Consider the following 19160-nt stretch of genomic DNA (forward strand, 5'->3'; position numbering starts at 1 on the left):
TGGGTTCTCGTGATTTTTTTGTGACAATTTGGCCATTAACCTATAAATTTATATAAAGTATTAAAAAAATATTATGATCAGTAATTAAATTTTCTGTCTATCAATAAACTTGGACGTAACCAACTTTTATAACTATACATTTTTTTATTTTTTTTACAATTTGGCCATTAAACTTAGGGTTAAAACTAATTAGCCAATGAACTATTTCAAATATCTCTAAAACATACATTACACACTTTATTATATCAAGAGGTAACCAAGCATGATGGTTTGTCGATCTTTGTGACAGTGATTGTTATAAAACGTGAAATTTAGTACTTAAGACCTTGATTGTTATGAAAAGTTAAAAGTGGGTTAAATTTTGATTATACAAAATTATTCGGGGGAGTAAATTGAATTAAAAGTCGACACTTGAGAAAAATTCTTGGATTTGTGCAGGTTAGTGGCCAATTTGTAAAAATGGAAACTTATAAGATTAGGGCTTTATGTTAGTTGTTTGGATTGATCTAAGTATTGATCATATTTAAGTGGTGGGTTTATTTGATGTCATGCCTATCTAACTGTTGGGATTATTTAAGTGTTTGCTCTATCTAAATGTTCAACTTATACAGGTAACATCATATCCTCATAATTTGGAATTTGAAGGGTTTCAATAGAAATTCACTAGTTGACTATTATAAATGAAATTGTATGCATATGTTTGTGGTGTTAAGATGTTATAACATACATTTTAATATCTTATTTCCATTCAAAATGAGTTGGAGTTAAAAATAGATGGTGAATGGTAGAACTCATGCTTGTATTTAAATATTAAATAAGAGAAATTAAATTGATTCTTATTTTTTATGACTAAAAATATTCATACCCATTAAAATTATGACTAGTATCATTCAATTTAATTTTATTTGATATATTTCTAATATATATTCTTAATGAGATAGTTTAAAAAATATTGAATGGTGACATTTGTTATAATTTTAGTGGGTATAAATATATATAGGCATAAAAGGTGTGAGACAATTTAATTTCAATGTATTTTGGTTTACATTTTATTTTATTAAATTAAAACCATTTAAATAAAAAGATAAAATAAATTACAAAGGGTAAGAATATCATATTACATGGGCTAGAGACCAAAACTACAACACCCGTCAAACTTAGGGACTAAATTGTGAAAATAGTTTTTGGGCTGAAAGCCTGAAACGAAGATGTTTTAAATATTTGACAAAATATCAAACATTTGAATATTCATCATACAATTTATAGAAGCATGCATTTTATACTTTAGTTCTTTTTAAAAATAAACTTGTACTGCATTTTCTCTACAAATCATACATGATGATAAAATGATACGATATTATGACATTCACATTTTTAAGTTTAAGACTCTGATTAATAATAGCATTGATATAGTTTGTATGTGTTTACACCATTTGTACTTCGTTGGATAAATCGTTTTCGACAAAATGTATAAACAAACAAAATATAAATACAAATAAGAAACAATGTAAGAGAAATAAAAACGTAAAAAATGATACATCATATTCATCAACTATTCATGATTCATTATTATTTGTTAATACAAAATACAAATACAATAAATGAATCACAACAAATCAGTTTAAAGTAATATATAGAAAAAAGGTACGATTGGTACAAGTAATGAAAAGGGATCCTAAAATACCAAATTGGTTAGTAGTTTGGAGAAGTTTCAGAAACCTAAGTACCGAAATGAAAGATGATAAGATGAGGACCATTATTTGCCTAACTTTCCAATCTCACCCTTATCAATTCAAGTTGAGCAAATGAGGCCATTGTAAAGTCCAAACTCAATCATGCCCAAAATGGTAATTCTCGAATCTAATGCCTCTCATTGCCTATCTTATTCATTGATGTGTGTTTTGATGAAATGGGGAACAATTAAAACAATGACACCCTCCTAATTTTCATCTAACCTCGCCTTTCTTATTTGGTCATCTCATGTGATCTATCTTTTGTGTATTTTAAGCTTTGTGTGAGTTTATTATTATTATTATTATTTTATTTTTTTTAAACAACAGTTGACTTCAACCTCAAGGTTCAAATCTATTTGAACATAAGTCAGCTCCATTTTAAAGTGTTTCATACAAGTGATATTGCTATGCCACACTGATAGTAAGCTTCGATTTCAACCCAATCAAGGAGGTTGATGTGTTTATCTTTCATGAAGACGTTTTGTGTGATTTGAGTGGACTTCCAATGAAAATAGTGAAAAGGGGTTAAAAAAAGATTCCATTGGGTTCCAATGAAAAGGAAGATGTCTTGAATTAACACCCGCACAATGTGACACAACGACTCTTGTGAAATCATGATCGGTTGACTTGTCCCACATGTTAGACTTCATCGTAGTTCGTACTATGACAACTAGTATAACACTACAACCGAAGTTGTCATCTCACATTGGTCCCAAAGACCCAATGGCCAATGTGTTGGTTTAGAAGAAAGTTGCACTAATTAATAAACATAAAAATAATATTAGTTGTCACGCAAATCCACAACTTTTCTAACTCGTAAAATTAGAATAACCATAAAATTGTATTGTGATTTTCATCCTATTGGTCTATAACTACATTGAAAGGACTAAATATTTTATGTCTATTTATTATGCGGCACACTACAATTTTTTATCACTACCACCTGTTATATAATAAATAAACGGAAACAAACCTTCAATCTTCAACAAGAAATGAATAATAAGTAGTGTCACAAATCTCGAATGACTTAAACTTGAATTCAATATTAGAAATAGAAACCAACACTGTCAAAATCGAATCGTTAAAGCCTTCATTATTTTCTCATTCATTACAAGTTTTTGTAGCTCGATTGTTTAGCATGTTTTGTTTGTTTAGCATGTTTTGTTTTTGTCACAAAAGGTTATCTTAATGTTTATAAGGTTGTTTATTATTTGGATAAATTGAATTGTGCGATTGGATAATTTGAATTATACTATTTGGTTTTGATATTAAAAATTTTGGATTGGTTTTCAATAAACACCAATTATTATTTTGGATTTCGGATTGATTTTGTTTATAAAATAAGAACTGAATAATCTAAAAAATCGAATAACAGTTTGTTATTTTTTTATTTTTAATATATATCTTTAATCATTTACAAAGTTACTTAATTATTTTTATTATATACTAGTTAGTGTCATCCAACATAATACATTATTATGTACTTCTAAAAAGTTTTTTTTTTTTTTTTTTTTTTTTGAAATATTGAATTATAATACATATTTATAGTAGTTGTTTATAAATTTTAATTCGCAAATAAATAATTTTTGTTAATTTCTTTTATAGAGTTTATTAATATTCAAGTAATATATATATATATATATATATATATATATATATATATATATATATATATATATATATATATATATATATATATATATATATATATATTCTAAAATGTCTTCACACTTGAAAACAAAATTGCAAAAGCGATCCAACATAATAGTTATGTGGTTGGATCGGATTAGAGTTGAATTTAGTTTGAGTTATTCATATCCATTTTTGGAAATCAAAATCAATTTAGATTCACTTGATCAGATCGGATAGATCTGATCTATCCAATCGAGCACCAATGTTTGTGATTGATCTCCCATGTATGCCTTGAGACGGGTTGACGTGGACTGCTCGGAGGGTATAGTTTTATTAATATTTTTTCTCATTCAAATCAACCTTGAGAAGAATTTTAGAAGGGTATGGTTGTACCATTTTTTTCTCAATTAAATTAAGGAGAATTATCTACATACTAGTCCGTAGGACATTTAATATTTTAACAATAGTCTACATGACTGGTTTTGATTGTTGAGTATAACCATTTTTATAGGTTAACCGTTAACATTCTCTAGTGAACTATAGGCATTAGGCAATGGAAACTTAAAAGACTATAGAGATATTCGGTTTGCTAATATTCACGATCTTATTTTTTAGCGATCCATATCCGATTTAAACATCTTTTGCTGTTTACTTGACACGTTCCAAAATTCTTGGACATGGGTATAATGTTCTTTGGCAACTTTAATTTGATAATCAACATCACATTGTCATAACATGGCACATGGAATAACACCAATATTTTTTTGTAGTGAATGAAGACCATTGTGAGTGGTGCGTTATGACTTTTATTTGATGTTTTCTTGTGTCAAAATTTTATTGGCCTTCATCAAAAATGTTGAAAATGCCTTGTGGAAACTTACCAAAAATAGAAATCACAAATTCTAATCTTAACGCGCTTTCATATTCAGTGACTTTAAAGTTAAGGTTTTAGGTTCTTACGGATAAACCAATTGGTGCGCAAATCTTATTAACTTTGGTGTACACTAGGAAATTGATAGTACTATATATTTGTTTTGAATAACTTCAAATTTTATTAAAAACTAGCTAGTGATTAGCAAAATTACATAGGAATATTTAACAAAGGATTCTGGTCTTTGGATTAAAGTGACCAATCAAACGAATTGTCAACTATGACGTTCTTAATTGACTTCTTACGAAACACATCATTATCAAACATAACCCAGTTGTGAGATTTCCAAATAGCCCAACAAGTAATCATACAAATCGTATCCAAAACGAGTCTCTTATTTCGAGAATTATAAATTGAATCCGTCCAAGGAAATTTCACGTTCATCCAATAAGAGATCACACTCCAAATTCTAACCGTCACATCATACTTTAGAAAAAGATGTTTCATATTTTTCATATGGATAGAACTGTTAATTAGGGTGAAAGCCTCGTTAATGAGAGGCTATCTATGTAGTATATTTACATGAAAGAATATTAGAATGGGGTCCCTATACTATACATTTTGTATAAACAATACTATAAACTAACATACCCCCTCAGTTTGAGGATGAGATTCACATATGTTCAATCTGTTTCGAAAGTCTAAAAATAAATGTGTAGAAAGACTCTTAGTGAATATATCTGAAACTGATGAGTCGATGACACGTGCAAAACAAAATGTAAGTCTATTTCCACATGATTGGTACGTTGGTGCAATACATGGTTAGAGGATAAATACATGACATTTACATTATCAAAAAACACAACCGTAGCTTTAGATAATGGACATGATAACTCGAGAAGAAGATTGCGACGCCATGCAGCTTCAACAATGACATTTGCCACCCCACGATACTCAGCCTTAGCTGAGGATCCAGAGACAACATGTTGGCATTTCGAGGACCACGAGACAAGATTATTTCCAAGATAAACAAAACCCTAAAGTGGACCTCCAAGTGTGAGGACAGTCGACCCAATCAACATCAGAATACAAGACCAAGCAATCAAGGGAAGACGGTCGAATGAACAGACCGTGAGACAAAGTTCCCTGGAGATTGCGAAGGATATGCTTAAGAGCAAGAAGTTGAGGTTCACACGAATCATACTTGAAAAGACATATTTACTAAACAACATATGCAGTATCAGGACTAGTAAAGGTAAGATATTGCAAGGCGCCAATAAGACTCGTATAAAGAGTAGGGTTACAGACAGGAGAGCCATGAGAAGAAAGTTTAGATTTAGTATCAAAGGGAGTATTGCAAGGATTGCAGGAGGACATGTCGGCACAAGACAATATTTCCTTAACAAACGAAGTCTGGGAAAAAAAACCATCATAAGTGTGATATGCAGCAATGCCAAGGAGAAAGGAGAGAGAGTCGAGGTATGGCATTAGAAATCCAGATGAGAAATGAGAGATGATGCTAGATATAAGACCAGAAGAGGAGGCGCTGAGGATACAGCTTCCTTTTTGCTCCAAACATGCCTTTTGGTCCCTACAACATAATTCATAACAAATTAAATATCTTTTGTTCTAATAAGGGCATAAAAGTAATTGAAATATTAAGATATGTTATCAAATTATGTGTATTAATATGCACATATCAAGGTTGAACGGGTATAGGGATGAAAGTGGGTCTAAATCTGGAACCGGTTAACGATATTTTGTAGAACCGGAAACCAGAACGGTATATAGGAACCAGTTCCGATTCGGTTCCGGATAAAGTGGGTCTAGAACCGAAAAACCCGGAAACATCAAAGTGGGTAGGTTGGAACAGGATAAAGTGGGTTTAGAACCGAAAAACCCGAAAAAACCCGAATTTTTTGGTAATTAGTTACTACTTATTGGGTTGAACTTTGAAAATTTTCATATTGATATCTCAACTTTGGGGTATTGTAACTCATTGAATATGAAACCAAAATTAACAAAATTATAGTCTAAAATCATGTACAAACTCTAAAATACACTCTGGAAAAAACTGCATGTCAACCCGACTTTAAATAAATGAGATATGCACGTGTTAACAATTTCACAGAATACAAAGTACAAAAACAAATAGTTGAAGAGTCGAAAATTTTCAGTTTTGATATCTCGACTTCGGAGGAATGTAAATCAATAAATATTAAATCAAAATTGACAAAATTATAGTCTAAACTCATGTACAAACTGTAAACTACAAGTTGGAAAAAACCACATGTTAATTCGACTTTAAACGAAGTAGATATACATGTTTTAAAACTTTCACCGAATACAAGAAAAACTGAAAAACTAAAAACTTTCAACTTTGATATCTTGATTTTAGGGGATTGTATGTCAATGAATATAAAACTAAAAATGGCAGATTTGTAGTCTAAAATTATGTACAAACTCTAAATTACATGTTGGAAAAAATCGCATGTCAATCGGAGTTGAAACGAATAAGATATGCATTTTTTAAACGTTTCACAAAACCGGTTCCAACCCTAAAATTTGTCCCGGTACCTAACACATGTTCCGATTTTTAGACCTGGTTTACCCAGACCCGATGACCCAAATCTGGATTACCCGGAACCCGGATAAAGCTAATTTTTAAATCTGAAACTGGAACCAGTTCTATATATTTCGGTTCTAACGGTTCCGATTTCGGTTCTAAGAAAAAAATACGTTCCAACAAATTTTTATAGGGTTTAGCATCTTGTAAGAAAAATAATAATATAGCATATGTCTAAAAAGTAAATGTGATATAATAATCTATTATATTTTATATCATGTTTTCAAGTTTTTTTTAATAAAGAAAAGATTACAAAACAAGAGAAAAGTATATTCTTGGAGATGAAAAAAATTACTAATCTAGCTTAATTAAGTAATTACTTAATCAATTTTAGCCAAAAATTAGCAGTTGTCTAAAAATCGCCCACAAAATCGTAAGTTATTAGAGTGAGATACTGTTTCGCTAAATGGTCTAATGTTTTGGGTTTATATATATATATATATATATATATATATATATATATATATATATATATATATATATATATATATATATATATATTCATTTTGAACATTTAAAACTATAGGTTATTTTAAAACTTACGGTTTTCTCTTGACAAACTATGGTTTCCTAAACCGTAGCCTATGGTTATAGGTTAAAGTCTACAATTTTTTTTTAAATAAAATAAATGGAGAGTAGTGTTTTTAAGAATTATTTTGATAAAAAAAAATATTGTTTGTAAAATGTAGAGTATGTTTTTTTATTGGTTATAACCTTTTTTTAAACGAAAAAAAAAAAAAAAAACAGTAGGTTTAATGGAACCTACGGTGTACAACCTTTTAATGCACAAACTGTGCATTAATTGATTATACACCATAGGTTTCCAAAAAAACTAAGGTTTTGTTAATGTTTTTTAAAGATTTTTGAAAAAAAATCATGAAATCATAACATAGATTTAATTGGTTACAGGTTACAAAATAAAAAAATAAAAAATATATATAGAAAAACAAAAAAAATCCATAGGGTACATACGAAACCTAAGGTGTACAAGTCTACACTACACAACCTGTGCAATGTGGACTTGTACACTGTAGGTTTCGTATGAAGCCTACGGTTTTAATATTTTTTTTTGTTTTTTTTAAACAAAAGTTATCCTCATGTACAAAAACTACGACTAATCAAAATACGGTAAAATTTTGATAAAAACTAGACATGCTTTGTTGTTTTTTGGATGCTCCATTGAGAGAAAAAAACAGGCAAACCAAGGAAAAAAATACTAAAAAGTAACCTAATCTGAAAAGAAAATTATACATTATATAATATGGGCCAATGAACAGGAAAGAGTAGACGGGCCGAGAAACAGTAGCCAATTACCCTGGTTCAGTAGATTACCCCCCTTTGACCGTAGTCAACTTTCGTAGATCGTAAATTATCCTGGATCAGTAGATTACCCCCCTGGATCAGTAGATTACCCCCCCTTTGATCGTAGTCAACTCTAGCCATCTACTCTTTTGAGGGCTATTTTTGGCTAAAGTCTTTTTTTTTTGCTATTTTTGGATAGATAATTATAGAAAATAGTTAGATTAGTAATTTCCTAAAAAAACATTTAAAGAGAAAAAAAATAGAGAGAATAAAATGAGATATTTTTTCCCTTGGAAATATAGACTCCTAAATATGTGATGACCAGGTCTTCATATATTTTTTTGCTGTGCGGCGCAGTATACGCGCTACCTTGTTCTCTCGTAGTAGTTTGTTTTTTGGAAGATTTTAGACTACAAAACCTCGGCGTGTGTTCTGCAAGACGCAACACTTGACTTGTTTTTTCAAACTTCTTCAACTTTCATTTTTTCCAAATATTTTTTTCAGAAATTTGGCATAACTTGATATTATTTTAAACTTTGATTTTTTTTTTTTTTAAAAAAAAAACTTTGATTCACAGATTTGAGACAATTTCATTTTATAGTTTCCACAATTTTTTATCTCTTGATTTAAAAAATAAAATTGATTTTTTTTTTTTAAATTTTTACCGATTCTTTTAATAATATCTTTCAACTTCAGATGCATATTTTTTAACATGTGTGATTTTTAAGGATTTTGTAGATATTGTTTGTAATATTTTCTCAATTTATTATTATTATTATTTTTTATGTTTTTTAAAATTAGTTTTCCTAGAAAAAACCGATAGCTTCTTTTATATATTTTTTAGAAGTTTTATATTTTTGTTTTTTTACATGTTCTTTTTAATATTCTTTCAATGTTTTAAGGCTATAATTATTAAAATTTTGATGTTGAGAATTATTTTCAATTTGTAAAATCAGTTTATTTAAATTTCAGTTTACTGCAGCAGTCTGCATGTAACGTCCCAAAATTCAAGTCCAAAAATTTCAATTTTAATTAAGTTGTTCATAAAACACTCACTAGAAAATATTGAATCAACACGTCATCTCATAAAATCAAGTATCATGTTTCAAACCCACAATATAAGCAACTAACATATCAGAGTACAATCCTAGAAAACACCGTGCGGAAAATCAAATGTGTGTGTGATGCCATGCTACACCGCCAGCTCCTTCCCCTTAGATGAAGAGGTACCTGAAACCAAAAACTGAAACTGTAAGAACAAAGCTTAGTGAGTTCCCCCATCATACCACATACCATACAATACCATCGGTATCTTTCAACCGGTAATCGTCATCAGTATCTTTCAACCGGTAACTGGGGACTATTCCACCCCTACCACTAGCATACAATAGTAAGATATAAGCACACAGTCAGGCATATCCGGGTACTGACCTGCCCCTTGGTCCTAAGGAGCACTATCAGGGAAACTATCCTTATCATGTATCATACATATATAACTCATAACCAAACGCATACCAGACCAAGATAAATTATCACAAAGACAATTATCTTCTAAATACTCCTCAATGGTGGGCTGGCATTGTGGCGTTAGACCCACCCCTACTAGAAGGTAACTCACCTCATACAAGTAGCTACTGCTAATCAGTGCGGGAAACCTTCGTCCGCTGCTGCTCCGAAATCCTCCGGCTACAAACCCCACAACACTCAGTTAGAAACGGATCTCTATACTTAGGGTAAAATGACCATTTTACCCTCAACCAAGTCAAGTCAAAGTCAAAGTCAACTTCCAGTTGACCCGACTCGCCGAGTTGGGCCATCAACTCGTTGAGTCCCTCCCTCTCTACTTGTCCCCATCCGCGACTCTACTCGTCGAGTTGGGCCGACAACTCGACGAGTTCTTCTCCCATTCGAAATCCACAAGGAAACTCGTCCAACTCGCCGATTTTGAAGAACAACTCGCCAAGTCCCACGAACAGATCTCCTACTCGCTTCCAAATCCTCACCAGGGCATTATTTATAAGGATTTGGGTTTCTGGGACTATTGCTACACATTAAGTTGCTAATTCCACGAGCAGTGACGAAGGGTTGGACCTTCTACACTTAAACCCCTTCCACCCATTTCCCATACAGACCAAATCTGAGACATGCAATGCTTCTAAACCATAGATCTATGTTCCTAGGGCATGCTTATCACGTAAAGTTGCAAACTTTAAGTGCATGCATGGCCCTATAAGCTCAAAAAGGCAAATCCAAGCTCTTTATGAGGTCAAACACTTAATAGGGACCTTAATCACTTCAACCACAAAACTTTACACTTCTAAGATGTCCATAAGGCCCAGATTTGAAGTCCTTTCAGAACATAGAGCATAAACACATAGAGTTTGAGGTTTTAGGGCTTAAAACCCACAAATTAGGGACAAAAGGGGATCTAATGAACTAGAGATCAAGGTATGAACTTTTCTACCTGAATCGAAGCCTTTCACAGAGTAGATTTCAGATCTACTTCCCCTACTTGCACCCTTCATGTAACACTGTAAATTTCAAAACAAATTTTTCGATTTTCTTATAAAACAAAATTCGATTAATATAATCAACAACCATATTAATTATCCAATATAGGTCAATACAAAATCCCAAGATCACAATGTAAAAACTCCGAGTGTGTGTGTACGGATCAAGCCGGCGCCTTCCCGCGGTCGTCAGTAGTACCTGAAACAATAACATCAAACACTATAAGCACAAGGCTTAGTGAGTTCCCCAAAATACCACATATACACATATTAGCCACTCGAGGCTATAACTTTGTGGGTCCGTGCACCCAAACTCTGTGAACCCTCAGGTTCTAGCTCTGATAAACATGCACTACATAAATGACATAGAAATAATGCAGTACAACAGATAACATACATAGCATACAAATACTCTATCACATAACTCTGGTTACCTACTCAAGGTAATATAGTATAGTGAGAAGACACCTCGCGTATCTCGGTATCTCACGAATCCTGTAAATCCCTCGTGCTCGATCCTCCGAGCTCTAATCCTCCTATAACATTATATGTTTCTAATTAACACTTTATATCTCTAAGGTTGACTATCCATAAGAAGTCAACACAGGTCAACTCTGGTCAACGGTCAACGGTCAACTCTGACCGGACTCGGCGAGTACCATGGCGACTCGGCGAGTCTAGACGTTTTTACCAACCCTATGAAATCCCCTTACTACACGTCGAGTATTCCCCCCCCCCCTTTACTCGACGAGTTTCACCTGAATGAATCGCGGGGCCACCCCGACTCAACTCGCCGAGTCTCAAGGACAACTCGGCGAGTCCAAGTTTGACTCAGTCCACTCGTCATCCCTCTCCAACTCACCCTGACTCACTGAGTCTACCCATGACTCGATTGGACCACTCGCTGAGCAGTCCCAAGGCAATCTTCAAGCTACTCGCCGAGTCGGATGAACAGACTCGGCGAGTCCATGCCATGCAACCACTCCAACTTGCTTCTAAGGTCAGATCTGCTTCCATAAACTGTAGATCTGGCCTCCCTCGACTGATTCATCACGTAAAGCTCCTATCTTGGTGCCCATAACACACCCTATAGCTCATAAATGGAATTTTTGACCTAAGGCATGAGGATTCCAATCCAAAGCCTCCACTGATTCCCAAAAAGCTTGGGTAAAGGGACACTCTGGACCTCTAAGGGTCCAGATCTATGGTTCAAACCTCATAAGGGACCAAGAGGACACTAGATCTTGCCATAAAAGGGTTCAACAAACCCTAAATCTAGATAAACAACAACAATGAAGAAGGTAACTCGGATTTATTACCACAAAAGTGATGCTCTGGACTCCAAACCCACAGAAGTGGCTCCTCTTGCTTTCCCTTGGCTAGCTCTTCTCCTTCCTTGCAACAATGGCACCTCCAAGGTCAATAATGGCCTCCTACTTAGCTCCAAATGCTCACACTCGATTAGGGTTTCACTCAAGGGGCTGGTGAGCACAAATGACGGCCATTAGGCCCTTTAAATAAGTCTCAAACCCGAGAAATTAGGGTTTCATTACACAGCGCTGACTCGCCGAGTCCATATCCTGGACTCGTCGAGTCCAGGCGCGATCCCGCGTCCAGATCCGCATCCCTACTCGGCGAGTCTGAGCTCCAACTCGCCGAGTCCCCCCACAAATCAACAAAAAATACAATATACAAGATACCTGATAAAATCCGGCTGTTACACTTCAACCTTCTCCTTCTTCTTCTTTTTCTAAGCTCCAAACTTCCTTCACAAAGCCAAAAATCACTCACAAGAACAATATGAGGGCTAGGGTTTCGTTCTACAGCTCTTCTGGAAGTGTTAGGGGCAAGGGAGGCCGAGTTAGAGTGTTTAAATAGGGTGCACACTCATGGATTAGGGTTTTTGTCCGAGCAACATATTACTCGCCGAGTCCGAGACCTGACTCGGCGAGTCCACAACTTAAACCATGTGCCCCTTCCCGCTTCTACTCGCCGAGTCGATCCTCTGACTCGCTGAGTCCAAGGCCAAAATGCACAAGGAATTAAATAAGAGAATACGTACCAAGAATCAGGTTCTACACTGCACATGTTAAAAAACAAACATGCTTCTTATTACATGTTGCATCTATTTGGTCCATCTGTTTTGCTGCAGAGGATTGCAAAGGTGGTCCGCAGACTTTACAAATTTTCGTTTTAAAAAAACAAATAACACCTTAGACTCCATTTTTTGTATTTCATTTTCTTCGCTACTTTAATTTAGAATTCAATATATTATAGATAACGTTTTCAATTAATCTTAAACTAGTGTAGGTGCCCATGCTTTGCATGGGTTGGAATGGTGTTTTTTTATTAAGTGTGTGTATCCATTCCATTTAATTTCAATTCCAATCCACCACAACAAATTCCACTAAAATTCATGTAGTTAATAGAGACCAATAGAATTCTCAATTTGTAACGCCCCAATTCTGGTATGTTGTTTAAATGTTTATATTTTTTTTCGAGTTTTCAAGAGGGACTCGACGAGTCAGTAGCCCGACTCATCGAGTAGGGTCAGGATTTCGAGCACGTGTAAGTAGGCGACCCGACAAGTCCATATTCGGGACTCGACGAGTCCACCAGTCTGGAAGAAACCCTAAATCCACAGGTTTTGTACCCTATTTAAACCATGTTATGAGCCCCAAACTCGCCTCTTTCACCCTCAGAGTGTCATTTAGCAAACACTAACCATTCCTTGAATATTTTGAGTATTTCTTGTGTGAATCTTGAAGTTTTGAAGAGAAAAAGAAAGCTAGATCCAAAGGAGAAGAAGGAGATCCAAGATCCTGCATCCACTACAGAGTTTATTGAGGTATTAATCGGATCCCTTCTGTTTCTAAGATTGATTCTCCATTAGATATCCCATTTAGACCATTCTTATCCATTTCTTAACTTGATTATAGTAGAGAGATCATGTCACTCCCCAAAACCAAGAACGGCGGAAACGTTCCGGGGTGGAGGACGTCATGTACAGTATCACAACAATGTAAAGTAGTAAACAAGCAACAACATCATCCATTGCATTAAAAGTAAAATTTTAATACATGTGCGCTCTTTCATTGTAATAAGACATCAAAATATACAATCAAAATAAAAGACGAGTCTTGTCTGTGCTCTGTCTTCTCAAAACCTGGCCATCGTACCTGTCTACTGGTGACCTGAGAATACAAGTTATTTTGAAAGCGAGTATTAGCCTAAAGCTGGTGAATTCATAAGTATTTAAGTGTCATTGTCTTGTTTTTGAAAGCTGTTATGTATGCTATGTAAATCTTTGAATGAAACAGTTGATATAAGTATGAAAACCCTAGAAAATCCCTTATTTCCCACTAGTATGAAATGTAGTCTTCTACCAAGACCCGAATGTTTTGTAAGTGAAAATGATAGTTTTTCCTTTCTTTTGACTATTACTAAAAGTACTTAGTCTAACTCATCGTTTATGTGAATGTATCACAAAATAAAGTAATAGGAAAATGTACTAATGTAATTGTTATCCTTTTGTAGTAGGATTAACACGACATCACGAATAGCGAAATGTATAACCTTTGAACATCCTTAGATTGTTCAATTTTCCTCTGTAGCTACAGCAGGTGGGAGGAAGGGTTAGTCCCGTAAAGCTACTCCTAGTATAAGTATTAACCGTAGACATCCGTAGATGTTTATCAACCTTTGTAGCGCACAGTAGGCCCAAGGAATGGTTAGTCTCGTAAAGGTACTCCTAGTATAAGTAATAACCGTAGGCATCCGTAGATTTTCATCAACCACTGGTGCTAACAGCTGGGATTCAGAATGTTTAGTCCCGTCTAGATATCCTGTTGAACTGGGATAGGCAGAACAATTTACACAGAAGGTACTAATAAATCATCCTAGTGAATCGAGATACAAGTATTCATGTAAGTGTATACAGGTAAATGTATCTATGTAAAGGTACTCATGTAATGTATTCAAGTAAGGTACTCATGTAAGTGTATCCATGTAAGCATACTCATGTAAGTGTATTCATGTAACATGTAATGTATAGTATAGACTCATGAATGAACTGACTCTGATGTAATTCCTTGTAATAGGAATAATGTTTTGTATCTTCTAACTATCCCTATAATAGTTAACTGGAAGGTAATTGGTTGTCCAAGCAGGTTTATACACCCTTGCTACACAGGAGTGTGGGAACTGAATGAAGGATGAAAACTATAACATCAATACATATATAAGAACATAAGTGTATAGATATAGTTTTGTTCATGGAGGTAAAAATGGTTTTGTAAGACATTTATGATTTTTTGAACAATAATTAACAATGACTTGATGTCATTTTAATAAACATTTCAACTGTAATACTTTTGCTATCAAGGTATTTTTAAGATATAAAACCATTTCATGCATCACATTTTGTAGTATGTGAAATCAGCTGAATGAAAACACAGTTATAAATACATATGATTGATTTAATAACATGTTGTTTTCTACCTGTATTCCCCCATTAAAGCATTTAAAATCATTTAAAACATTGATTAAGGGGGTATGAACTCACCTGAAGATGGTGGTTTGGATGAAATGAACGGTGTAGGATTGTTAGGTGTCAAGTGAGGACTTGTACACACACTATGATCCTAATCAACATATAATCACACATATATGCACCCAATTAGTCTTAAACTACTAATTGAAAATGTTAAGACACCCTAGAACATGATAAACACTTTATATAAGTGTTATAATCCCTAAGGATTGCATCTAAGTTGTTGTGGGACAAGGCTAATGGGTTTAGGGTTCCAAAGGACCCTATACACGAGTTTACTCTCCAATAAACCTCACACAAGGAGTTTACGGTCGTAAACTCTTGAGTTTACGGCCGTAAGCTCCTAAGCTTAATGTCATTTTGTGTTTTGAAGTGTTACATGATCCCTAGAAGCAATTCTACTTGGTGGTTTAATCCTTGGAAGGGTTTAGGGCATTAATACACTCCTTTGAGGAGTTCATGGCCCTGGGACCATTTCCCTTAGAGATTACGGCCGTAATCTCTCATGGGGATGAGCTTTTGGTGATTCCAAGTCCCTAAATTAACTAGGAACTTATCTATGCTTGTGTCCAAGGCTGTAGGAGTGATTAAGGCACCTTTTTGCCCTTGAGTTTGGAGTTCACCATCCAAGAACTTCTTGGGCCGTGAAAACCTTGCTCTTGGTGTTCACAGACGATTTCTAGTCTTATATACACTAATATACAAGCCTAACATAGTTACATATCAAGTGGAAAGGACTAGGCATCAATTAACCCTTGTAAAAGAGTTTACTCCCCAAGGTGTTCTTGGGCGGTAAACTCTCGAATCTACCTGTTTTGTTATGAAAATGATGTTATTAAGCACATTATAAACCATATAATACAACTAGAGAGAGGTACTCACGATTTGGGATAAAAACCCGAAGATCCGTGAGAGAGAAAATGGATTTTCTCTGGTTGGAAATGTAACTAATGAATGAATATGGCTCAAAATTCTATATATAGTCCTGAGATTTTAGGAAGAAATATTTCATTCACAAAATGAACTCTAATATAATAGAGTTTTGGAATAACAGAGTTGCACAAAACCCTAGTGCATCCACTCTCCTGATATCTCCTTAAATGTAAACCCTGAAATACTCAAACTTATACGGAAAAGTCTTAAAATTTACTGCGACTGATGTAACTTCTATTGACTTGATAATGTTCGTACAAAATGTGTAACATCCAGAGTCCAACAGTGCAAGTTAGGGTTCAAAGTGTAAATTTGATGGGCAACTCGGCGAGTAGGGTCGCGACTCAGGTCGCGTGTTAAGTGGCCAACTCGGCGAGTCCAAAGCTGGACTCGGCGAGTAGGCGCTGTGCGAAGAAAATCCTAATTTCGAGGGATGAGCCCTATATAAAGGACATTATACCCTCTCCCCAGCCTCCTTACCTTCCCTTGAAGTCCAGAAAACCCTAGAAGAGTGATTGTGAAGGATTTGAGTGCATTTGAGCCTTGGAAAAGAGATTTGGAGGAAGATCTTGGAGAGTTAGGAGGCTTGGAGCAAGGGGCTTTGCTTAGATTCGGATTTCTTTGCTGTTGAGGGCTTCCTTTTCAGGTATTATCTCGCTTTTGAGCTGCTATTCATCTAGATTCATCATTTTTGGGATGTGTGGGAAGTTTAGCTTGTGGTATTTAAAGTTTGAAGGTTAGATCTGAGGTTGCAACCTCAGATCTGGAATGGAGAAGGTCTAGAGTTCATTAAAGTCCCTGTTATGGAGTGTTTGGTGAAGCCATCTTGTCCCAAATCCTAGCCCTAGAGTGTAAAATGCCTAGATCTCTTTAGATTCACGTAAAGTTTGCCACTTTACGTGATGGAAGGGTTGTAGAAGGGTAGACCTACGTTTTCGATCAATTGCATGGCCTGAAAGACTTCTGTATGGGTTAAGAGCTAGTGGTACTCAGTAAGTCACAAGGGTGTACTCGGTGAGTTTCTTGAAGGCGGGCAAGAACTCGACGAGTTTAAAGAACAACTCGGCGAGTTGGTTGAAGATGGCCTTGGACTCGGTGAGTTTGTTCTTGGACTCGGCGAGTCTGATCTTGAGGTCTTAGACTTTCCTGGTTAAGTTATGAATCGGTGAGTCAAGGGATGACTCAGTGAGTTGAGTGGGACTTTTCAGTGTTGGGGGGGACTCGGCAAGTCAACGGGCTAACTCGGCGACTAGAGTCAACCAGAAGGTTGACTTTGACTTTGACTTTGACCAAGAGTTGACCAGTTGACTTCTAAGGGCATTTTGGTAGTTGTTGGCTTTTGTTTTGAGTTTAGTGTTGGTGCTAGACAATGGTGGAGATCGTGTCAGTGGTCGGAGCATCTCGACTGAAGGCCCGTCACGACGGACTAGTCACACAGTAGGCCCGAAATGCATGGCTGTTCTGCGATTTGTTATGATATAGCATGTTATGTGTATGGTATATGTGGTTGGTATTTTGGGGGTATCCCACTAAGCTTTCGGGCTTACAGTTGTGGTTTAATGTTTTTAAGGTTCTTCAGGAGACCGTGGCAAGGCAAAGGTGTGATCGTACCGCTTCTCGTGTTTATGTTTTATGATATGGACCTGGGAATACTCTGATAATAAATGTATTGAAAACCTTTTTGTAATAACATGATTAAAATGGGTTGTTTTTGAAAAGCTAAATTTTGTTGAAATTTTTGGTCGTTACAAGTTGGTATTAGAGCCTTGGTTTGAGTGAATTGGAGGAACATTCGTGTGAATCCAATCTCAAATCAGGGAGAGTTTTTGAAAGAGAACTTAAAATGGTTTTCAAATTAAGTAAAAGGAGGACGCGGAGGTACGATCAGCCGGAGCCAGTAAGTAACCCCAAAATACCATACATGATAATTGTTTTCGAGCTTTGATAGAACAGCATGCTAGTACTAGGCTAGGGATCTTCAGGATTTCATGATATGTTGCCTGTTTTATGATGCCTGCTAGCCTAGGGTTTCCTTCTGTATGAGATTTCCAGCGTTCCTCTTGTTGGATTAGTGTCTAAGTCCATAACTATTTTGGTATGTACTTGACCCGATGGTGCATGGTCCTTTTGGGTTGCCTTCACCAAAGCAACTTGATTGGAGAAATAAATATAGAGAGAGAGGTTATTATGATTTATTAATATGTTATAAGAATAATATATTAAAGGAGAAATCATATTTGTTTAATTAATATTGGTCAATAATTAATTAGGAATTAATTTTGTGATCAAGTGTAATTAATTAAACTAGAGGGGCTGAATTGTAATTATGTGATAGTTACAAAATATGGTAATGGTTATCCTAAATATGGGTTGAATGAATTCAAGGAGATAAGGATCCTTGAAATCGTCCAAAGGATAAAGGATAAGGGTTTTCAAGGCTTATCTTATGGTTGCTTTGTGGATAAGCAACTAGATAAGGATAATGACTGAAACCCTATCTCTACACCTATATAAAGACCCTAAGGCCTTAGAATTCGTGTACTTGTTCCCAAGGAGTCCTAAGGATGAATTCTAATCTCTCTCCTCTCTCTTTATACCTTCTCCATTTGCTCTTGGTGTTTGTAAGCCATTAGAGGAGTGACACTTGTGACTCTAAGCATTCCAAAGTCAATTCAAGGAGGAATTAGGATTGTTATTACTCTATAACAATCATGGTATGTTCTTAAACCCATTCATATGTTAATATCGATTTCATATACTAGAATTAGGGTTTATAGTCTTGGATTCAAAGCATGTACAATAGAGAAACCTAGATCCAAGCATTAGGGTTTGTATGAGCACATAGGATGTCTTATGACCAAAACCCATCACCTCTAGGAGTGAGGATTGAGCGCTTGCTATGTATATTTTTCACTAGGGTGTTGTGGTAGTACTTCATACAAATATGGGTAGGTGTGGAAGGTAGTATGGGCCCGTACTACTGAAAGCACAGGACCCATAC

The sequence above is a fragment of the Lactuca saligna genome, chromosome 5 (genome assembly GCF_052625555.1).
Source record: "Lactuca saligna cultivar CGN05327 chromosome 5, ASM5262555v1, whole genome shotgun sequence".
NCBI classification, from domain to species: domain Eukaryota; kingdom Viridiplantae; phylum Streptophyta; class Magnoliopsida; order Asterales; family Asteraceae; genus Lactuca; species Lactuca saligna.